The 24,795-nt window shown below is 42.7% G+C and overlaps 1 pseudogene; it reads left to right on the forward strand.

The window, feature by feature from the left end:
• Nucleotides 1-15,787: 15,787 nt before the first annotated feature.
• On the forward strand, nt 15,788-16,926 carry LOC122427799 (annotated as a pseudogene).
• The last annotated feature ends 7,869 nt before the right edge of the window (nt 16,927-24,795 follow it).

A 24,795-nucleotide genomic window follows, 5' to 3' on the forward strand; every position in this document is an offset into this window, starting at 1 on the left:
GTGCTGTAGGTGAGACCGGAAGGTTATTAGCCGTTTAAGTTTGTAGGATGGAGAGATTAGGACACTCCTGTCTCCAGGCACATCAGTTGGGGGATAGGCCCCCTCCCATCTTTTTTCAACAGTTATTTGTGGAGCTGCCGGTTTGTGTAAGGCACTGGTTTAGGATTTTGAGGGTTGGTGATCAATCAAAACAGTTCCTTGTCTACTCTAGAAGGTCACTTAACCCTGGAGCAAGGAGAGACACACCAGTGCACCGCTCATTAGCAGATACAGTTTAAGGAAAGTGCAATCGACTTGAGAAGTGTTTGGGGGTTTGCATGTTCAGCATTGAGGACTTAGTGTTTATTCTGTGCAAGGCAGATGTAGGGAGCTAGAGATTGACCCAATACTCAAATCTCAGAAAAAGGGGAGGTTAAAGGCCAGCTCTCATATACTATGATTCTACGGAGCCTAGTACTTGTTGGGGAAAACGGAGGACGCACACAAGTCAAGATATTTGAGTCCTATAATGGAGGTACAAAATACAATGGGTACATCAAAGGAGAGGATGAATTTGACTGGAAGGGTTAGAGGCCTTATGGGGAAAAAAAAAAAAAAGATCTAAAACATGGAAATGAGTGGAGACATGAATAACCTTTCAGTTCACTCTGGGACATGGTTTAATGTCTGCCCAAGGATGAGTCTCTAAGAGAAGGTACCTGTGTTTAACTTTGCTACTTGTTATATAATTAGAGCTCAAACGTTGTGAAGTTACTTGAGTTGCAAATTTCTGACTGATAGAAAAGGTAACCCCAAAGTTTAGGGTTTTATTGCTCTGTGGGACGCTATCCAGTTTTGTTTAACATGCAACCTTATTTGAATTCTTTTATGCCCATAAATAACTAGTCCCACAAATCCCCTTGGAACCAGCTTTACCATCTTACTGGGTCCCTCAATGATTTGAGTACATGCTTAAGTGTAAATGTTAGTTGCTCAGTCATGCCCAACTTTATGGACCCCATGGGCTGTAGCCCCACCAGGCTTCTCTCTGTCCATGGAATTCTCCATGCAAGAATACTGAAGTGGGTTGCTATTTCCTTCAGAGAGCATCTTTCCGAACCAGGGATCTAACCTGGGCCTCCTGCTTTGCAGGCAGAGTCTACCATCTGAGCCACCAAGGAAGCTTAAGTTAATGCTTGGCTCGTGTTGATTTTATATTTGTGGGAGAATCATGTTTTGAAAGTTTTTGAAACTTTTACCTTGAATGAGTGGGAGTAGTACATTCCAGGCAGGGAGGGATCTTGATAGGTTAAGCGATAGGAACAGAAGTGGATCTCCGTGGGACTGGCAAACTTTCTGGAAAGGGTCAGATAAGACCACAAGGTCTGTACTGGAACTTTTGAACTCTACTATTGTAGCGTGAAATCAACCATAGAAAATATATAAGAAAACCAGAGTGATTGTGTTTAAAAAAAAAAAAAAAACTGCTGAAATTTGAATTTTTTATGTCCACGTGCCACATTATTTTCTTTTCCATCCGTTGTAAATGTAAAAGTCATTCTTGAAGGCCATACAGAAATTAACAGCCTGAAGCCTGCAGGCCAATCCTTGGCATAGGTAGTCCAGAGGGTAGGGGGAAGGTAGGTTGCAACCAAATAATGGTGGCACTGAGTAGCAGGCTAATTGTTTTCAACTTATTTCTCTGACAATGGGAAATTATTGGTTTTATTTGAAGGGGAGTAACACTTGTGTTCTAGAAAGATTAATTTGGCAACAACATATAAGATGAACTGAAAATGGAGGAATTGAAGATAGCATTTGGAAGTCTGCAAGCTGAAACAACTGGCAATTTCTCTAATCAAAAGAAAGTGCGATGGGAAAAATTGCTTTCCATATAAATCGTTTGAAAATTCAAATCCACTGCATTGTATTTTATAGTTTATTTACTACCCCCGTTGCACATATTTTAAAGGATTTCATGTTAATGTAGCTCTGGAAGTGGCTTCTCACTCAGAAGTTTCACGAACACCTTGTAATCAGGATTATCCATGCATTTACAGCTTATCTATTAACTGATGGGGACCCAATTTGTACCAGATCTGTTTTTCAAACAGATTGACTGAAACGTTTTATTATCTAGTAAGGAACAAAATCTAGTTTCAAAGATGTGTAGCTATGGTGTCAGGGCTCTGGGGAGGAAAATATACAACCCAAATTGGCAGAAACCAGAGAATAGTTGGTATTAGCTGCCATTTCACAAATTTGATCTAACAGTCTTCCAAGAGAAAAGAATTCCCAGGCCAGTTTAACAAACTATTGGACTTCCCTGGTGGTCCAGTGGTTAAGAATCCATCTGCCACTGCTGGGGACACCAGTTTGATCTGTGGTCCGGGAAGATCGCACGTTCCTAGGAGCAACTTAGCCCACGTGCCACGACTACTGAGCCCCAGGGGCTGCAGCTGTTGAAGCCCCAGCCTGGAGCCCGTGCAGCGCAGGAAGAGAAGCCGGGACAGGGAGAGGCCTGTGCCCCGGTGCAGCGAGAGAATAGTCCCTGCGCCACAAGGGGCGGAGCAGACCCAGCGCTGCGCAGGAAGAGAAGCCATTACAGAGAGAGGCCTGTGCCCCAGTGCAGCGAGCGAGTAGCCCCTGCTCCACAGCGAGAGGAGCAGACCCAGTGCTGCGCAGGAAGAGAAGCCATTACAGAGAGAGGCCTGTGCCCCAGTGCAGCGAGCGAGTAGCCCCTGCTCCACAGCGAGAGGAGCAGACCCAGTGCTGCGCAGGAAGAGAAGCCATTACAGAGAGAGGCCTGTGCCCCAGTGCAGCGAGCGAGTAGCCCCTGCTCCACAGCGAGAGGAGCAGACCCAGCGCTGCGCAGGAAGAGAAGCCGTCACAAAGAGGCCTGAGCCCCAGTGCAGCGGGAGAGTAGCCCCTGCTCCACAGCGAGAGGAGCAGACCCAGCGCTGCGCAGGAAGAGAAGCCATTACAGAGAGAGGCCTGAGCCCCAGTGCAGCGGGAGAGTAGCCCCTGCTCCACAGCGAGAGGAGCAGACCCAGCGCTGCGCAGGAAGAGAAGCCGTCACAAAGAGGCCTGACCCCCAGTGCAGCGGGAGAGTAGCCCCTGCTCCACAAGGAGAGGAGCAGATCCAGCGGAGTGCAGGAAGAGAAGCCGTCACAAAGAGGCCTGACCCCCAGTGCAGCGGGAGAGTAGCCCCTGCTCCACAAGGAGAGGAGCAGATCCAGCGGAGTGCAGGAAGAGAAGCCGTCACAAAGAGGCCTGAGCCCCAGTGCAGCGGGAGAGTAGCCCCTGCTCCACAGCGAGAGGAGCAGACCCAGCGCAGCCAAAAATGGAATTTTAAAAAATAGCAGTAAAAAGGAGCACAAAGAATTTGTCAGTTTCAGTTGTAGCATCCATCTTTCCCCTGATATTTTTCCGAGGCCGGAATTTAAGTGTGTGTCCACAGTCACTAATAGCAACTAATAGAACTTTATAGATTAGATTGACTTGAGCCATTTTTTAAAAAGTCCAGTTTTATGAATGGGTTTTCTAATAAGACAAGAACTTTTGTAAATAAAAGGTAAATAAAAGGAAAAGGAGCTGGAGAAGAAAATGGCAACCCACTCCAGTATTCTTGGCTGGAGAATCCCAGGGACAGGGGAGCCTGGTGGGCTGCTGTCTGTGGGGTCACACAGAGTCGGACACGACTGAAGAGATTTAGCAGCAGCAGCAGCAGCATAGTGCAGATATTCCCAACAAAATTAATATATTTTGTGAGATTAAACAGTGCTTATATATGCTTGGCCTTTCTTAAAATATGTTCATTTCAAACTACATGAATGTACATTTTTATAAAACATACATATTTTCAAAAGCATATCAGGCCCACGAATTATTTCCTCACTTTTGCAGTTGATGAAATGCTGAAATATGAACCACAGAAGTTTGTCAAATAAATCATTTTAAACTGAAAAAAAAAAAAGGAAAAGGAGCAAAATAGTAATCTGTTCTAGGTATAGGGTATAAGAAATTGGTCAAAGTTTAAAGGAGACAGCACATGTTGTAAATATCACATATCCCATGATATAAACATAACATATACCAACTTAAATTACTTTATGATCATAAATTACTTTTTTTTTTTTTTACTTAAATTACTTTATGATCTCTGATACCATCATATCTTCCTGCTAGAAACATACCCTGCCAGCCTAGTTGGCAGTAATAGAAAGGGGTAAAAAAATGACTGTCTTATGTTGAGCTTTTTCATATCCTGAGTTTTGCTGCTACTTTCTCACAGTAGAATGACAAAGGCATGAACTGCTGTAAGTGAAGGAAGAGGCTTTAAAAAGCTAATTTCATTTGAAAATAAAATACATTGAAATAGCCTAAAAATGGTCTTCTACCCCAAACATCACCTGACTGCAGTTCATATTGTAGAAAATATGACAATAAATAGTGACATATTCTTAATTCTATGTAAATTATCAGTACTCTCTGGGATCAGAAAAAATGAGGTAATAGTTTTTTTTTTTTTAGGTAATAGTTTTAATTTCAGAGTCTTCATGACACAGAATGTATGTTCATGGGTGACTCTGTTTGCCATAGGTAAATAGGTCATTGTGCTTTTTCCATTGTGTAAGGTGGGAAGTGACCAGAAGGAGGTTACATATACATTCAGACATTAGATTTTGGTAGAGTATTAATATTTTGTTCAGCACTTTGCAGGATAATGGGATGATGGAGAAAAAGGATTACTTTTGAAGTTAAAGGAGCCTTTTTTTTTTTTTTCCCCTGATTTTTTAGTTGTTCACTTGAATTTTTTTTAATGCTCCCTTTCCTAGGAAATAAAGACTACCATTTGGGGGAAATAAGAAAAGACCAAGTGCTTAGAGATTTCATGTAAAAAATATTTGGAGGTAATTCCTTGGTGGTCCAGTGGTTAGGATGTTATAGCCACGCTTTCCGGGAAACAAACTCACTCAAGGACAATACAGATAGTGGAGTGCAGTTTATTACACCGGCGGGCCCAAGGCAGAGTCTCCTCTTAGCCAAGGACCCCGACCAGCATTTGTGAAAATCTTTTATACCCCATGTGTACGTGTCCAAACCCACCACCCCAATCCCTTGATGCTTACAAAGGAAGGGTAAATACAATCACAATAACCCCATCATTCACGTGTTATGTGTTCAAACAGTTAATAATCAATAAGCCTGTGGTTACATTCCAATCAGTTAGTAACCGATAAGCCTGTGCTTACATTCTGATAGATACTGTCCGGAGGCAGGGGTGATTAGTGTCTGTTTTCTCTTAGGTGATGAGTAACCTGGATATAATCTTCAAGGTTCCCCTGTCTGGAGGGGGTCTTATCCTTCCATTGTTGTTCCCATAGGCACTAAGCAGAGAGTTCAGAGTCCACTGGAGAGGTGGCCGAGCACGACCAGCACGGACAGGCCTGTGATGGAGTCCAGGCCCTATGAATTCCTTCTTCAAGGACTCTACTCTTTCCCTGCTGTGAGCCTGGTTCATCCCTGATCAGGGAACTAAGATCCCACAAGCCACCCAACGTGGCAAAAAAAAAAAGGAATTTATCATATGCCTGATACAGCAAAGCAACACTGTTCCTGACTTGCAGGAACTCTAGAAAAGATAAATGAGTAAATAGATAAACTATAATGCATGGCGATGAGCACTGTATTAGAGCTGTGAACAGAGTACCGTGGGAACAGCAAGTGGTGAAGTCTGGGAAAGTGTCAAAAGGGGGTGATGATCAAAGCTTGAGTTTCAAAGGCTGAACTACGCTATGGAAAACAGTGTGGAGATTTCTTAAAAAACTGGAAATAGAACTGCCATATGACCCAGCAATCCCACTTCTGGGCATACACACTGAGGAAACCAGATCTGAAAGAGACACGTGCACCCCAATGTTCATCACAGCACTGTTTATAATAGCCAGGACATGGAAGCAACCTAGATGCCCATCAGCAGATGAATGGATAAGGAAGCTGTGGTACATATACACCATGGAATATTACTCAGCCGTTAAAAAGAATTCATTTGAACCAGTCCTAATGAGATGGATGAAACTGGAGCCCCTTATACAGAGTGAAGTAAGCCAGAAAGATAAAGAACATTACAGCATACTAACACATATATATGGAATTTAGAAAGATGGTAACGATAACCCTATATGCAAAACAGAAAAAAGACACAGAAATACAGAACAGACTTTTGAACTCTGTGGGAGAAGGTGAGGGTGGGATATTTCAAAAGAACAGCATGTACACTATCTATGGTGAAACAGATCACCAGCCCAGGTGGGATGCATGAGACAAGTGCTCGGGCCTGGTGCACTGGGAAGACCCAGAGGAATCGGGTGGAGAGGGAGGTGGGAGGGGGGATCGGGATGGGGAATACGTGTAACTCTATGGCTGATTCATATCAATGTATGACAAAACCCACTGGGGAAAAAAAAAAATGTGATGACTAAAATAAAAAAAAAAAAGAGTTTCAAAGGCTGAACTAATATCTCCCAGGCCAATGGTGAGAGGCAGAGAAGAGGTTATTGCAGGCATAATTTAGCACATAAAAAGCAGTGGAATTTTCAGGGGTCTATGCAAAGTTCAGCATGGCCAGAGCTTAGGAGAGACTGTAGGTAAAGGAAAGTAGTGAGAGATCAGGCAGCAAATTCAGTGGGCTCAGGGCAGCTGGTAAGTGGCCCTATATTCTTGCTTGAGGAGTTTGGATTTCATTCTGCAGGCAGCACGTTTCTTTATCAATTGCACAGGAACTGCAGTGTTGAGTGGACAGGCTTGACTGTAGGGACTGGCGTCATATCTTTGCGTTTCCAGTGCCAGACATGTAACAGACGCTCAGAAGTTTGTGGAATATAATTTGCTGTAAAAAGACTTCAGACAGGCCAGTTGTGGTAGTTTAGGCAAGACAGTAGACCCAGAACTAAAACAATCACTAAAGACGTGAAGAGAAGTGCTCACCCAAAATTTTGACTAATTTCTGACCTTGGAGACCAGTTAGAAAAGGGGGAAGAGATAAAGAGGCTTCTAGCTTGGGCGAGTGGGTGAATGACACCATTAGCTGAAACTAAAAGGGATAGATGGAGGAGTAAAAAGAGACACTTTAATGTTGTATACGTTTAGTAGTTGAGGGAAGGTTTTTTGTTTTTGTGGCTTGTTTAGGAATGAGGAAGGGTTTTTGTTTGTTTTGTTTTTATCATGTTTGAATAGTAAGAGAAAAAGCCAGTGGAAAGGGAGTGGTCGAAGACAGGCTAATTGAGAGCACAAGGTCTGATCTGAGGCAGGAGAAGATAAAACCCAAAGGAAAGAGGGAAGGGATGAATGTCTAAGGGCTTTTAAATTACTATATAAGCAAGTTCTAAACCCCTTAACATACAAAAACTCAAGGCTTGGCTTGTAAGGAGATCTCTTATGTAGTGTATACAGATAGAACTATTTTGGTACTCTAATCCTAAATTTTGGATTTCTGTGATAGACTGAATGCTTGTGTCCCCCCAAAATTCATAGGTTGAAATCCTGGCTCCCAATGTGATGGTATTAGGACGTGGCAACTTTGAGAGGTAATTAGGACATGCGGGGGAACCATCATAAATGGGACTAGTGCCCTTTTGGAAGGGAACCCAGAGACCAGCTGCTCTCGCCTCATCTTCCCACCCTGTGAGGACACAGTGAAAAGTCATGGTCTGCTACTAGGAAGACAGACTTCAGCAGAACCCAACCATGCTAGTACCCTCATCTCAGATTTCTTAGCCTCCAAAACTGAGAAGTAAATTTCTATTGTATCTAAGCTACCTAGTACATAGTACTTTGTTAGAGCAGCCCAACCTAAGACAATTTGCCAGAGATGATCAGTCATATATCAAAGTGATGATTTCATACAGATCCAATCACCTTTGTATGAACTTTAATGATAATAGGAATGAGGGTATTCCTTTTTTAGTATTTATTTTATTTTTATTTATTTGACTATGCCTAGTCTTAGTTATGGCACAGGGGATCTTCGATCTTCATTGTGGCACACAGGATGTTTAATTGTGGCATGCAGGATCTTTAGTTGCAGCATGCGAATTCTAAGTGGTGGCATGTGGGACACAGCTTCCTGACCAGGGGTCTAACCCAGGCCCCCTGCCTCGGAAGTGCACTGGACCACAAGGGAAGGCTCAAGAATGGGAGTACCCTTGATAGAGTCCTGATATAGACTCAAGAGTATTTTGTACTGAAGCTCATATAATGTTATGTGTCAATTGTATCTCAAAAAAACAAAAGAATACTTTGTTACCTAAATCGTGAAGTTTCATTACTTTAATATTCTTATTTTCAGTATAAAATTGTAGGTTCCAAAGAGTCAGAGATTTTGTCTTGTTTGTTGTATTCCTAGGGCCTGATATGTAATAGATATTTCTTCCATTCATTTATGCAACACATTTATTAAGCGCCTTCTATGACCCAGCATTGCTGTAGATGCTAAGGATATAACAATGAACAAAAATCCTTACCCTCAAAGAGCTTACACTATAGCCAGGGAGATGGTAAAGAAGCCAGAAATATGCTGAGATGTGTTATTGAACGTCTTTTACAAAAATATTTAAGAAGTTACAATCACTGCCAAGTATCTAATATATATTAAAATTACACAGTCTCAAGTGTGTGGCCAAAGAAGTTTGCAAAGAAATGAAGTTATGGATAAGTTACAGTTATTGGTGATGATAAGGCCAAGACCATTGAAATGAGTGGCTCAGGTATGATGTAGAATATCATTGGGGGAGAAGAGGTCAATGAACTTGAAACATAAGGTATTGAAGAAATATTGATATCACCAAGAATTCTGACAGTTTTGTCCCTGGAGAGAGTCACAGACAACCAGGATCTAAAATCTTAAAGAAATGAGTAGAAGTGACCTGGGGGAAGGCAATAAATTACAGGAGGAGCTAGCGAGTGTGTAGTATACAGATCTTCCTCAACTCACAGTGGGGCTATGTCAAACCCATTGTTAAAGATGCATTTAATGTACAACCTACTGAACAACATAGCTTAGTTTAGCCTACCGTAAATGTGCTTAGAACACATTAGCCTACAAGTTAGGCAAAATCATCTAACACAAATTATAATGTTGACATAAAAAATTGCTCAGCATCACTAATAGAAAAATGCAATTCAAAGCTACAGTGAAAGGGACTTGCCTGGTGGTCCAGTGGTTAAGAATCTGCCTGCCATTGCAGGGAACACAGGTTCGATACCTGGCCCAGGAGGATCCCACATGCTGTGGAGCAATTAAACTCCTGTGCTACAGTTACTGAGCCCGCACTCCAGAGCCCATGCTCCACCACAAAAGGAGCCGTTGCAGTGAGAAGCCTGTGCACCACAACGAAGAGCAGGCCCCCACTTGAGGCAACTAGAGAAAGCCTGTGAAGCACAATAGAACAAGGTGTCCCTGAATTGTACTAAAAGTGAAAAGCAAATTGATGATGTGGGTACAGAATGGTTGTCCGCGTATGGCTTGTTTACCCTCTAGATCACATGGCTGATGGGGAGCTGTGGGTCCCTGCACTGCCTCGTATCACAGGAGAGTATTAATACCAAATAATGCTAGCCCAGGAAAAGGTCAAAGTTTAGAATTTGAAATATGGTTTCTACTATATGCATATTGGGGCTTCCCAGGTGGCCCTAGTGGTAAAAACAAACAAACAAGCAAACAAAACCCACCTGCTAATGCAGGTTAGACATAAGAGACACAGGTTTGATTCCTAGATCGGGAAGATGCCCTGGAGGAGGGCACGGCAACCTACTTCAATATTCTTGCCTGGAGAATCCCATGGACAGAGGAGCCCCAGGCTACAGTCCAGAGGGTCACACAGAGTTGGACATGACTAAAGAGACTTAGCACGCACACATATGTATATTTATTTTGCACCATTGTAAAGTTGGAAAATCAACCATAAGTTATACAGTTCAAAGGTGGGGGCTGTCTGCAGTCTGATAACTTCTGCTTTTTTAAAGAAATTTATTTTGGCTGTGCTGGGTCTTCATTGCTGGGCCAGCTACTCTCCAGTTGCAGTTCAAGTGCTTCTCATTGCGATGGCTTCTCTTGTTGCTGGGCTCAGACTCGAGGGCCTGTGGGCTCAGTAATTGCAGCTCCCGGGCTCGAGAGCACAGGCTCAGCCGTGTGGCACATGGACCTAGCTGCTCTGCGGCCTGTAGGATCTTCCCAGATCAGGGATCAAACCCGTGTCTCCTGAATTGGCAGGAGGATTCTTTACCACTGAGTCCCCAGGGAAGTCCAACTTGTGTAAAGAGGACACCCACCTCCAGGCCCCATGGTCCCAAAGACTGTAGGAGAATAGTTACATTCAAGAAGGCTGCGGGGAGACGCTGCCATCGAAGGAGAGCCAGGTTACACTTAGAGCACTAAGGTGAATGTTCAGAAAAGAGATTGAGAATGTAAGTGATTTTGCAGATATTTGATCTTGAGTTCAGTTGTGAAAGGATTTCAAAATTTAGGAAGGGGTGTGAAATAAAGTTAGAAGTGATGATATGCAGACTGTAGGAATTTTAGAGATCAGGATATAAGGCATGGCTGGGGAACCCTGGATTCTAATGATAACTGACTGAACAGGGATAAAGGGCATAATGATCTCAAGGGAGATGGCAGTAGAGAAGCCGTGAATGTTGAGTAAAATGGGGACTTTTGCCAGGACATGCACAGTTCTGGGGTTCCTACTTGACTGCTGCTGACAGAGGTCAGCAGGGAAACATGCAGAAGCTGTTCTTACCCTGAGGATACTGACTCCCTCATTTTTTTAAAAAAATAAGGTTTTGGGAGTTCCCTGGTGGCCTCATGGTCAGGCTTCCAGGCTTTCACGGCTGTGGACTGGGCTCAGGCTCTGGTTGAGGAACTGAGATCCCACAGGTGACATGGAACAGCAAAAATAAAAAAAATTTAAAGTGTACAAATCTGAGTCCTCTCGACTTATCAGGAAACTCTACTCCACCCTTAAAGAGGGACATTTTTAATTCCTAGCCCATGGGTCACTCTCTTGACTCCCGCAGTTGCCAAAAGCATCTGGTTTTATTTCTAGTGGCTTTTTTTTTTTGGTCATGCTGTGGGGTATGCGGGATCTTAGTTCCCAACCAAGCATCAAACCTGTGCTGCCTACAGTGGAAGTGTGGAGTCCTACCCAATGGACCACCAGGGAAATTCCTATTTCTAGTAGCTTTATCTTGATTCTTGCTCAATAAATAATTTGTTGAAAGAGTGTGTCAGGTGCCAGATCTGTGAGGGAAATAATTTTTTAAAAGATCTTTAAAGTCCTTATTCTTGACCTCTTTGAAGCATGTGACATAATTGATCAATCACTCCTTTTTCTTGAAATGGCTCCCTTCTAGTTCTCGTCCGTCTCTGTGACTGATGACTGACTGGTCTTTCTCTGTCCTTCACTGACTCTCTGCTGACCTCTAAAATATAAGTGATCTCCTAGATTCTACTCAGGAGCTCTCCATTCCATCACTAATGGTTGCCAAACTTTCTTGGTCACAGTAACTTATTAATATATATATCAATCAACATATATATTTCTCTGCACATATCTGTAAGATTACCACTAATTCATAGATATGAAATCTGTGAATAATAATGATTAGCTGTATATGCACATATATTTTGTTGTTGTTCAGTCGTGTCTGACTCTTTGTGACCCCATGGACTGCAGCACTCCAGGCTTCCCTGTCCTTCATTACCTCCTGGAATTTACTCAAATTCATGTCCATTGAGTTGGTGATGCTAAACCATCTCATCCTCTGCCGCGCCTTCTCCTTTTGCCTTCAGTCTTTCCCAGCATCAGGGTCTTTTCTAATGAGTCAGTTCTTTGCATAAGGTGGCCAGAGTATTGGAGCTTCAGCTTCAGCATCAATCCTTTCAATTAATATTTAGGGTTGATTTTCTTTGGGATTGATTGGTTGGATCTCCTTACAGTCCAAGGGACTCTCAAGAGTCTTCTCCAGCACCACAATCTGAAAGCATCAATTCTTTGCTGCTCAGCCTTCTTTATGGTCCAGCACTCACATCCATACATGACTACTGGAAAAACCATAGCTTTGACTATATAGACCTTTGTCCGCAAAGTGATGTCTCTGCTTTTTAATATGCCGTCTAGGGTTGTCATAGCTTCCAAGCAGCAAGTGTCTTTTAGTTTCGTGGCTGCAGTCACCATCTGCAGTGATTTTGGAGCCCAGGAAAATAAAATCTGTCAGTGGTTCTACTTTGTCCCCATCTATTTGCCATGAAATGATGGGACTGAATGCCATGATCTAGTTTTTTGGATGTTGAATTTTAAGCCAGCTTTTTCACTGTCCTCTTTCATCTTCATCAAGAGGCTCTTTAGTTCCTCTTCACTTTCTGCCATTAGTGTGATATCATCTGCATATCTGAGGTTATTGATATTTCTCGTGGCAGTCTGGATTCCAGCTTGTGAGTCATCCAGCCTGCCATTTCACATGATGTACTTTGCATATAAGTTAAATAAGCAGGGTGACAATATACAGCCTTGACATACTCCTTTCCAAATTTGGAACCAGTTAGTTGTTCCGTGTCCACTTCTAACTGTTGCTTCTTGTCTTGAATACAGGTTTCTCAGGAGACAGGTATGGTGTTCTCGTGTTCCTGTCTCTTTATAAATTTTCTAGTTTGTTATGATCCACACAGTCAAAGGCTTTAGTGTAGTCAATGAAGAAGAAGTATTTTTTTTAATTCCCTTGCTTTTTCTATGATCTAACGCATGTTGGTAATTTGATACCTGGTTCCTCTTCCGTTCAGGTCATTCACTCAGTCAAGTCCAATGCTTTGAAACCCCATGGACTGCAGCACACCAGGCTTCCCTGTCCATCACCAACTCCCAGAGCTTGCTCACACTCATGTCCATCAAGTCAGTGATGCCATCCAAACATCTCATTCTCTGTCTGCCTTTTCTAAATCCAGCTTGTACATCTGGAAGTTTTCAGTTCACCTACTGTTGAAGCCTAGTTTATTAGGACTTTTGAGGATTTCCTTGATAGCATGTTAAAAGAGTATGGCCATAAATAAAATAAAATCGTTTCTTCTCATACTTCAGGGCTTCCTTTCTCTGTTGGCTTTGAGGCATGAGGGTGGTAAGATATCACTTTTTTTTCTGGCCATGGTGCAAGACTTGTGGGATTTTAGTTCCCCAACCAGGGATTGAAACCCAGGACCTCAGCAGTGAGAGTACAGAATTGTAGCCACTGGACTGCCAGGAAACCCCTGAGATGTCTTTTTTGTTTTTTGGCTGCATTGGGTCTTATTGTAGCATGTGGGATCTAGTTCCTTGATCTGGGATCAAACCCAGCCCCTCCCACCTCGGCATTGGGAGCTTGGAGTTTTAGCCATTGGACCACCATAGTAGTCCCAGGCCTCATTTTAAAAGGAGCTTGAAAGCTATACCTACTTAATTGAAATATTGTGGGGATTTAAAAAAATGTACTTAATCACACGATGTAGCAGATAATAAAAACTGGATTAATGTCAGTTGTTGTCATTAAATCTACTGTCCATCCTCATTTGGTAGAAAATCTTCCAGTGGAATAGCATAGGGGAGGGTTATAGCCCAGTGCCAGTCTAAGTTAATTATTTTAGCTTTCTGGGTTCTGTTCAGTTCAGTCACTCAGTCATGTCGACTCTTTGTGACCCCATGGACTGCAGCATGCCAGGCCTCCCTGTCTATCACCAACTAACAGAGATTACTCAAACTCATGTCCATTGAGTCGGTGACGCCATCCAACCATCTCATTCTCTGTCATCCCCTTCTCTTTCCGCCTTCAATCTTTCCCAGCATCAGGGGCTTTTCCAATGAGTCAACTCTCCGCATCAAGTGGCCAAAGTTTTGGGGTTTCAGCTTCAACATCAGTCCTTCCAGTGAATATTCAGGACTGATTTTCTTTACGATGGACTGGTTGGATCTCCTTGCAGTCCAAGGGACTCTCAAGAGTCTTCTCCAACACCACAGTTCAAAAGCATCAATTCTTTGGCGCTCAGCTTTCTTTATAGTCCAACTCTTACATCCATACATGACTACTGGAAAAACCATAGCCTTGACTAGAGGGACCTGTGCTGGCAAAGTAATGTCTCTGCTTTTTAATATGCTATCTAGGTTGGTCATAACTTTCCTTCCAAGGAGTTAGTGTCTTTTAATTTCATGGCTGCAATCACCATCTGCAGTGATTTTGGAGCCCAGAAAAATAAAGTCTGACACTGTTTCCACTGTTTTCCCATCTATTTCCTATAAAGTGATGGGACCGGATGCCATGATCTTAGTTTTCTGAATGTTGAGCATTAAGCCAACTTCTTCACTCTCCTCTTTCACCTTCATCAAGAGGCTCTTTAGTTCTTTGCTTTCTGCCAAAAAGGTGGTGTCATCTGCATATCTGAGGTTATTGATATTTCTCCTGGCAATCTTGATTCCAGCTTGTGCTTCATCCAGCCCAGCATTTCGCATGATGTGCTCTGCACATAAGTTAAATAAGCAGGGTGACAATATACAGCCTTGACGTACTCCTTTCCCAATCTGGAACCAGTCCATTATTCCCTGCCTGGTTCTAACTATTGCTTCTTGACCTGCATACAGATTTCTCAGGAGGCAGATAAGGTGGTCTGGTATTCCCATCTCTTTCAGAATTTTCCCCAGTTTATTGTGATCCACAGAGTCAAAGGCTTTAGTGTAGTCAATAAAGTAGAAGTAGATGTTTTTCTGGAACTCTCTTACTTTTTCAGTGATCCAACAGATATTGGCAATTTGATCTCTGGTTCCTCTGCGTTTTCTAAATCCAGCCTGAACATCTGGAAGTTCTCAATTCATGTACTGTTGAAGCCTAGCTTGGAGAATTTTGAGCATTACTTTGCTAGTGTGTAAGATGAGTGAAATTATATGGTAGTTTGAATATTTTTTGGCATTGCCTTTCTTTGGGATTGGAATGAAAACTGACCTTTTCCAGTCCTGTGGCCACTGCTGAGTTTATCAAATTTGCTGGCATATTGAGTGCAGCACTTTCACAGCATCATCTTTTAGGATTTGAAATAGCTCCACTGGAATTCCATCACCTCCACTAGCTTTGTTCATAGAGATGTTTCCTAAGACACACTTGACTTCTCATTCCAGGATGTCTGGCTCTAAGTGAGTGATCACACCATCATAGTTATCTGGGTCATTAGGATTTTTTTGTGTAGTTCTTTCATGTATTCTTGCCACCTCTTCTTAATATCTTCTGCTTCTGTTAGGTCCATATCATTTCTGTCCTTTATTGTGCCCATCTTTGCATGAAGTGTTCCCTTGGTATCTCTAGTTTTCTTGAAGAGACTTCTCATCTTTCCCGTTCTGTTGTTTTCCTCTATTTCTTTGCACTGATCACTGAGGAAGACTTGCTTGTCTCTCCTTGCTACTTTGGAACTCTGCCTTCAGATGGGAACATCTTTCCTCTTCTCCTTTGCCTTTGCTTCTCTTCTTTTCTCAGATATTTGTAAGGCCTCCTCAGACAACCACTTTGCCTTTTTGCATTTCTTTTCTTTGGGGATGGTTTTGATCACCGCCTCCTGTACAGTGTCAGGAACCTGCTCTTTTATTCCAAGGCAGCTATTCCAGTTCCTCCACTATCCTGCTACTCCTTTTGCTTTTTGTTTTCTTTCCCCTTGTTTAGGCAGGGGCAGCAGCCCTCAAGGCATTTGGCTGGCTGACCTGGGCCCACAGGCAAAGTTGGATCCAGCCCTGCCTGTAGGGACATGGCAGCCTCAGAGGACAGAGTCTATGAGCAGCCAGACTGAACTCCTGAAGAGCAGATAGATCTGGAGAATGTCTCATTGTTGATGCAGAAGCTGCTGCCGAGATCCACCGCCTGTGGTAGGAGCTCAGTGAAGCCATGAGTGAGGGTGCCTGGAGGCCACTGAGGGCAGTGAGTCCTTGCAAGGGGATCAGAACATGGCAATAGTTAGAAAGAACTTCAACAGGGATCCCAAGAAGGGGGATCAAGTTCTTGGTGGAGAACAAACTTCTCCAGTGCACACCCTCAGGGGGTCACTTCCTGTTTCCTGTTCAAGGGCAAGGGCCTGAACAAGACAGTCATGGGACTACTTAGGGGAGAGGAGAGAGCTGAACCTACCAATGCTCCATAGCTTCATGGTTCTGCATGACTGCTGAGGCCCTCAGGCAATTGCTATGGAGCTTACTGTCTCCCCAGAGAGGGCCAGAAGTTTGATCAGATGATGGAAGCCTTTGCCTGTGGATACTGCAGGTGCCACCCTGGGATTATCCAGTCCACAGATGCCTACTATGTACTGTCCTTCACCAGAGATAATGCTGAACACCGGCCTTCACAATCCCAACATCTGGAACAAGTCAGGCCTGGAGCACTTTGTGGCCATGAACCAGCACAGCAAGTAGGGTGGGACCTGCCTAAGGAGCTGATTTGGAACTTCTAGGACCACACCCAAAATGATCCCTTCGAGAGGCCTGAGGATGATCAGGAATGATAATCTGAAATTCTTCAACAGTGCCCAAAATGTGGAAGCAGCACTGGTTAATCCTCCCAGACAACTGTCTCTACTATTTTGAGTACATGATGGATAAGGAGTCCAGAGGAGTCATCCCCCTGAAGAATCTTAGCATCAGAAAGGTAGGTGACAGCCAGAAATGTAACTACTTTGAGGTTTATATCCGCAATAACAAGGAGCAGCTCATCAAAGCCTGCAAAACACAGGCAGATGGTTGGATGGTTGGGGGAAACCACGTGGTGTACTTGATCTTGGCCCTATGCAGAAGTGGACCAGAGGATCAAGTCCACCCAGGCAGCTGTGAACATGGGCCCTTTCCAGAGTCATTGGTGGCAAGGAAGAAGTGGCTTTATGTTAACAAAAACCAGTAAGAGCCCTGCCACTTTGTACCCACTCCGTTATTTCGTAGAGCTGCCTACCCCAGTGGCTGACTGGGCCCTGCAACTGTGGATCCTGGTGCCCTATTTAGAAAACTGTGGAAAAAAAAAAGAAAGAAAACTGTGCATCCTAGCACCTCGCTCTGATTTGTAATAAACATGCAGTTAGTAATCATTAATTATTTAAACATCAAACAAATTAATAAACAAAAGTAGGAGAGTCCCTACTTGGTGGGGTGGTTATTCTAAATAACACATTAGCAAAGAGAATCCATCAGTGTGCAAAAGAATAATACTCTGCAACTAACTCAAGATTATTTTTGGAATGCAGGGGTGGTTTAATATTAAGGAAACCAATTACTATAATTTATTATGATTGTATTTGGATTATTATTAATGAAAGCTGAAAAACTTTTTACAAGTCAGTGTTTATGCATAACAATATAAATAATAAGTCTAAGTAAATAAGAATTCAAGGAAACAATTTAAATAAAAGCTATGTTATATCCAAACAAATTGCAAATATTATCCTAAATGGTAAAACACTACAGCAATGTTTAAATCATAAACTAGTAGGGATGGCCTATTACCATTTATTGTTATTGTGTAATTTTTATCAAAATTACAGAAGAATGTGGTTTAAAAGAGTCATTCAATTCTATATATTATGAAAAAATAACCAGCCCCCACAGCCTTACTCCCCATTTCCAGTCAGAGACAACCTCTTATAAAGGCAAACATATAGAAATCAATATCTTTTCTCTGTTTTAGCAATAGGCACCTGAGAAACCACCATAGACTGCTAATGAGGAAGGAACTATGCGGGAAGAGTGCCAGGACTACTGCTCTGGCCAACAGAAAGTAACAGGGATTTAGTCTAATCATACCAGGCTGTTCGTGAAACGATTGTTTTCAAGACTTTGAACATCAGATAACAAAGGCTAGTGGTTACTTAAAAATTACAGATCAATGAAGTGAACCCTATGATTGTCTCAGTTTAGTGCCTGGAGATAAGTTCCGGGTCATGGCACGAGGAGGAAGAATCTAGGAGGAACCTGGCCATTACCTTGAGTAAAGGAGGTGGATAAGTAAATTGATGCTTTTGAGAATTGACGCTTTTGAACTGTGGTGTTGGAGAAGACTCTTGAGAGCCCCTTGGACTTCAAGGAGATCCATCCAGTCCATCCTGAAGGAGATCAGTCCTGGGTGTTCATTGAAAGGGCTGATGCTGAGGCTGAAACTCCAATCCTTTGGCCACCTGATGCGAAGAGCTGACTCATTTGAAAAGACCCTGATGCTGGGAAAGATTGAGGGCAGGAGGAGAAGGGGCCGACAGAGGATGAGATGGCTGGATGGCATCACCGCCTTGATGGACATGGGTTTGAGCAAACTCTGGGAGCTGGTGATGGACAGGGAGGCCTGGCGCGCTGCGGTCCACGGGGTCGCAAGGAGTCGGACACATTGAGTGACTGAACTGGACTGAGAGCAGCTGGAGGCCGAGGTGTCGTGGGGTGAAGTGTCAGAAAAGAGAGATGCACACGGAAAGATTTCTAGAAGTCTTTAGGGGTTCCCTCTTAGGTCTTTTCCTGAGTATTGTTTAGTGCAGATACCTGAGGAAAGAACCTTTAGGGTGGGGAAAGAACCACCTGAAACAAAGACAGCTTTGAATGTAAGATAAGATCAGGAATGATGCTTATTCCCACCAGCCAGGGTAGAAAACCTCATAAATGATTGAGTAGGTGTACTTAGGAGAGTTTGCTTCAGTACTGGGAAAAAATTAGCCCTAGACCAAGCTCTGCCCTGCCCTCATCTAACAAAGTTTGAAAGTAAGACCTAAAAGAATCAAACTGTTTGCAAGTAATTTAACTGCACCTCAGAAAAAAATCTCAAGAATGTTTATAGAAATACAAAAACATCGAGAATCCAACAAAGTAATATTCATGTCAGAGTACTCAATCAAAAATTAACATAAGGGCCTTCTTGGTGGCTCAGTAGTAAAGAATCTGCCTGCCAGTGCAAGAGACAAGTTCAAATCCTGGTTGGGGAAGATTCCACGTGTGGGAGGGCAACAACTACTGAGATCATGCTCTAGGGCCCCTGAGCTGCAACCTTTGAGCCTGTGTGTGGCAACTATTGAAACCTTTCTGCCTAGAGCCTGTGCTCTTCAAAAGAGGAGCCACTGCAATGAGAAGCTCATACACGATGAAGAGTTCCACTCATTGCAGCTGTAATATTGCAAATGATGCTGCCAACAAGGGGTTAAATTCCAAAGTACACAAACAGCTCATACAACTCAGTATCAAAAAAAACAACCCAATCAAAACAATGGGCAGAAAACCTAAATAGACATTCCCCCAAAGAAGACACAGATGGTCCACAGGCACATAGAAAGATGCTCAGTATTGCTAATTGTCACCTCACACTAGAGGAAGCCCACGGGCAGTAATGAAGACCTAGCACAGCCGTAAATAAGAACAAAATTATTATTTTTAAAAAAGGACTGCCCAGGTAGGGGACATGGGCTCACCCCTCGTCTGGGAAGATCCCACATGCCATGTGTGCTAAGCCTGTGTGCTATAGCTACCGAGCCCACGCACCCTAGAGCCTGTGCACCGCAGCAAAGAGTAGTAGCTCCCTCATGCCGCAACTAGAGAAAGCCCACGTGTAGCAACGAAGATCAGCACAGCCAAAAATAATAAGATTTTTAGATAAATGATTGTTTAAAAATACACGCACCCTAGTGTTCACAGCAGCACTGTTTCCAAGACATGGAAGTACCTATATCAACAGGAGTCTGTGACGGGGTCAGGATGACAAGACTTTTCTTTAAAAAAAAAAACACAAGATAAAATTTACCTTTTTAATCATTTTTTAAGTGTACAGTTCACTGGGATTATGCTCTTGTCATTGTGCAACATCACCACCATCCGTCTCCAGAAATTTTTCATATTCCCCAACTAAAGTTCTGTACCCGTTAAACACATTCTCCCTTCCTTTCTCCCCCAACCTCTGGCAACCACCGTTCTGTTTTCTGTTTTTGTGAATTTGACTAATCTAGGTACTTCATATACGTGAAATCATATGCATTAATATTTGTCTCTTTTGACTGGCTTATTTCACTTAGCTTAATATCAAGGTTTACTCTTATAGCATGTGCCAGATTTTCTTCCTTTTAAAGCAGAATAATATTCCATTATACGTATATACTGCATTTTGCCTTTTCCTTCATCTCCAAGGGACACTTAGGTTGTTTCTTCGTTTTGACTATTGTGAATGATGCTGCATGGGTGTATAGAAGTCTCCGAGGCCCTGATTTTGACTGGAGTGTACATACACCCAGAGTGGAGCTGCTGGATCGCACAGTAATCCTATTGTTGATCTTTAAGAACTGCCATACCATTTTCTGTAGCAGCTGAAGTCCTATATAGTCCCATCAGCAGAGCAGTGTTCCCATCCTTCACATCCTCGCTTGTCATCTATTTTATTTTTTGATAGCAGTCATTCTAATGCTTGTGAGGTGGTATCTCACTGTAGTTTTGATTTGCATTTCCCTAATGATTTGTGATGTTGAGCATCTTTCCATGTGCTTATTGGCTATTTGAATAACCTCTTTGGAGAAATGTCTATTCAAGTCCTTTGCCCAGTAAGTTGTAGTTATTTGTACACTGTAGATACTAACCTATTATGGCCCCCAAATTGTCATTTGCAGGTACTTTCCCCCAATTTCTGAGTTGTCTTTTTACTTTGTTGATTTGTGTCCTTTGATACAAAGAAATTTTAAATTTTGGTGAAAAATCTAATTTATCTAATTCCTTCTTTTGTTGCTTGTGCTTTTGTGGTTTTATAAAATCGTCGCCAAATTCAAGACCATGAAGATTTCCCCCTGTTTTCTTCTGAGAGTTCTATCATTTTAGGTCTTACATTTAGGTCTTTGATCCATTTGTAGTTATTGTTTATTTTTTATATATATTTTTGGCCACACCATGAGGCTTATGGGATCTTAGTTCCCTGACCAGGGGACTGAATTTAGGCTCACAGCAGTGAAAGTGCTGACTCTTAACCACCAGACTGCCAGGGAATTCCTTGCAGCTAATTTTTGTATATGGGGTAAAATAAGGGTCCAGCTTCATTCTTTTGCATGTGGATATCTAGTTTTCCTGACACAATTTGTTGCAAAGACCAAGTTACTTTTTTTTTTTTAATTAATTTTTGGCTGCACTGCATGGCTTGCAGGATGTCAGTTCCCCGACCAGGAACTGAGCCCATGCCCTCGGCAGTGGCAGTGAGGATGTAGTGTCCTAACCACTGGACCACCTGGGAATTCCTTTTTTTTTTTTTTTAACGTGACTGAATGAATAGCTGTGTCATTCATTAACTGTATTAGCAGAAAATACATAAGGGAAAATTTTGACAGGCTAGATAATGTTAAGAAAGTTAATTTGAAGAAAGACAAATGCAGCCATGCATGAAGTGTCCGTCCACTGGACTTAGCAACTAGGTGCCCTGGATGAGAAACAGTTCCTGGAGAAGTAGAGATAAAAGGAAGACAACAGTGGACTGGGAAGGGAATGAATATATCTATCATCATAGATAAATCTTGGAAAGTAAGTTGAAATGAAAAGCAATTTGCATGAAGATATGTAATATACAATTTTATTTAAAGTTTTAAAATTGCAGAACACTAACTTTTTTGGTATATTATAAATGTATGTTAGGAGTAGGAACCCATGTATAGGAGTTTAAAAAGCCAGTTTTGGGGATTTCCCTGTCGGCCCAGTGGTTGTCTGTCTCCCAGTGCAGGGGGGCGTGGGTTTGACCCCAGACTGGGGAACGAAGAGCTCAAACACTGCACGGCATGGCCTAAAAAAGCAAAATGAAACAAGAATCCATTTTTAAGTGAATGGGGCTTCCCTTGTGGCCCAGTGGTGAAGAATTGGCCTGCCAGTGCAGGAGGTACAGGTTCAATCCCTGGTCAGGGAAGATCCCGCTAAGCCCCTGAGCCACAACTACTGAGCCCACACACTCTAGAGCCAGTGCTCTGCATCACGAGACGCCACTGCAACGAGAAGCCCGCGAAACTCAGCTAGAGAGTAGCCCACGCTCGCTGCAACTAGAGAAAAGCCCGTGCTGCAGTTAGGACTGCAGCGCAGTCAAAAATAAAGAAAGAGAATTTAAGTGAATGGTTGAAACATGAACTCTCGCTAAGTAAATAAACTGGCCCATTAGGGAGCTTTTCATTTTTCATTTAAAAACACATGTTTGCCCAGGTGGGATGCATGAGACAAGTGCTCGGGCCTGGTGCACTGGGAAGACCCAGAGGAATCGGGTGGAGAGGGAGGTGGGAGGGGGGATCGGGATGGGGAATACGTGTAAATCTATGGATATCAATGTATGACAAAACCCACTGAAATGTCGTGAAGTAATTAGCCTCCAACTAATAAAAAAATTTAAAAAAAAAACAAAAAACAAGAAACAAACAAACAAAAACCACATGTTTATCTCTACCTTTGATTGCACTGGGTCTTCGTTGCTGCATCCGGGCTTTCTCCAGTTGTAGGGCATGGGCTTCTCATCGCAGGGGCCTCTTGCTGTGGGCACAGCCTCTGTCTAGGCATTGTGGTCCTCCGTTAGGCATTGCGGTCCTCTGTTATAGGCATTGCGGTCCTCTGTTAGGCGTCGCGGTCCTCTGTTAGGCGTCGCGGTCCTCTGTTAGGTGTTGCGGCCTTCTGTTAGGCATCGCGGTCCTCTGTTAGGCACTGCGCTCTTCTGTTAGGCGTCGCGGTCCTCTGTTAGGCGTCGCGGTCCTCTGTTGGGCGTCGCGGTCCTCTGTTGCTGCAGCATGTGGGTTCAGCAGTTGTTGCACATGGGCGTAGTCGCTCTGGGGGCGTGGAGCCCTCCAGGACCAGGGATCGAACCTGTGTCCCCTGCATTGGCAGGAGGACTCTTATCCACTGTGCCACCAGGAAGGTCCTCGTTTCTTATTTTAATTGTATGTATTTTTGGTTGCGCTGGGTCTTTGTCGCTGAGCAGAGACTTTCCCTAGCTTCAGCGAGTAGGGGCTACTTTTTTTTTCAACGTGTGGGCTTCTCATTGCAGTGGCTTCTCTTATTGGTGTGCGGGCTCAGTAGTTGCAGCACACGGAATTAGCTGCTCCGTGGCATGTGGAATCTTCCTGGACCAGGGATCAAACCCCTGTCCCCTGCACTGGCAGGCAGGTTCTTATCCACTGTAACACCAGGGAAATCCTTTTCATTTTTATTTTAAATCAGAAGGGTGATTTAGTAAATAACCTGTGCCAATTTCAAATTCTTATCAAATGCTTCTAACCATCCTATATATGTTTGGGGAGTATTAGGTCTACTGTTACAGATGGAGGCAGAGATTACTTGAGATTTCACTGATAAGTGGCCTATTGAGTATTTGAACATAGGTATTTAATCCGTTTGAGAACTAAGAAGGAACAATTCCTCTTTAACAGGTTTATCCAAACTATACATCCCCTAATTTGAGAACTAAATATTTAATCATTCTGTAGCAGAGGAGGTTAGTTGTCCATTTTAAGGGTAGTAGATAAAAAATGGTTGAAGGAGTTATAGGCATTCTTAGTTTTATTTTGCTTTGTAGACACCGTGTTTTTTTTCTCCAAGTTGAAGGCTTGTGGCAACCCTGCGTCAACTATTGGCGCCATTTTGCCAACAGTACTTGCTCCCTTCATGTCTCTCTCACATTTTGGTAACTCTCACAATATTTCAAACTTTTAAATTACTATATTTGTTACAGTGATCTGTGATCTTTGATGTTACCACTGTAATTGTTTTAGGACATCATGAACCATGCCCATATAAGATGGTGAACTCGATAAATGTGTTTTGACTGCTTTACTGACCAGCCATCTCTTTCTCTCTCTCCCCTCAAGCTTCCCTATTTCCTGAGACACAAGGATACTGAAATTAGGGCTAATTAATAACCAAACAATGGCCTTTAAGTGTCCAAGTGAAAGGAAGAGACTCACATCTCTCATTTTAAAGCAAGAGCTAGAAATGATTAAACTTAGCGAGGAAGCCATGTCAAAAGCAGAGATAGGCTGAAACTAGGCCTAAATTACCAAAACAAAGCTAGGCCTAAATTGCCCAAACAATTGGCCAAGTTGTGAATGCAACAAAAAATTTCTTGAGGTAAATTAAAAGTTCTATTTCAGCAACACACAAGGGAAAGCAAAACAGTCTTATTGCTGATACAGAGAATTTCTAGTGGTTTGTATAGAAGATCAAGCCAGTCACAACATTCCCTTAAACCAGAGCCTAATCTGGAACAAGGCCCCAGCTCTCTTAGATTTGATGACAGTAGAGAGGTGAGGAAGATGCAGACAGAAAATCTGAAGCTGGTAAAGTTGGTTCATGAGGTATAAGGAAGTAAGCCATGACATAAAAGTGCAAGATGAAACAAGTGTTGATGCAGAAGCTGCAGCAAGTTATCCAGAAAATCTAGCTTACATAATTAATAAAAATGGCTACACTACATAACAGATTTCAGTAAAGATACTATTCAGGACTTTCATAGGTAGAAAGGTCAATGCCTGGCTGAAAAGCTTCAGTGGGCAAGCTGACTTTCTCATTAGGGGATAGTGCAGCTGGTGACTCTAAATTGAAGCCAGCTCTCATTTATCAACCATTCTGGAAATCGTAGGGCTCTTAAAAATGCTAAGTCTATGCTGCCTTTGCTCTGTAATTGGGACAACACAGTCTGGATAATAATAGCACATCTGCTTACAACAGGACTTACTGAATACTGTAAGCCCACTGTTAAGACTTAACTGCCAGAAATAAGGATTCCTTTCAAAATATTACTGCTCATCAACAATGC

The sequence above is a fragment of the Cervus canadensis genome, chromosome 25, assembly GCF_019320065.1.
Source record: "Cervus canadensis isolate Bull #8, Minnesota chromosome 25, ASM1932006v1, whole genome shotgun sequence".
NCBI lineage: Eukaryota > Metazoa > Chordata > Mammalia > Artiodactyla > Cervidae > Cervus > Cervus canadensis.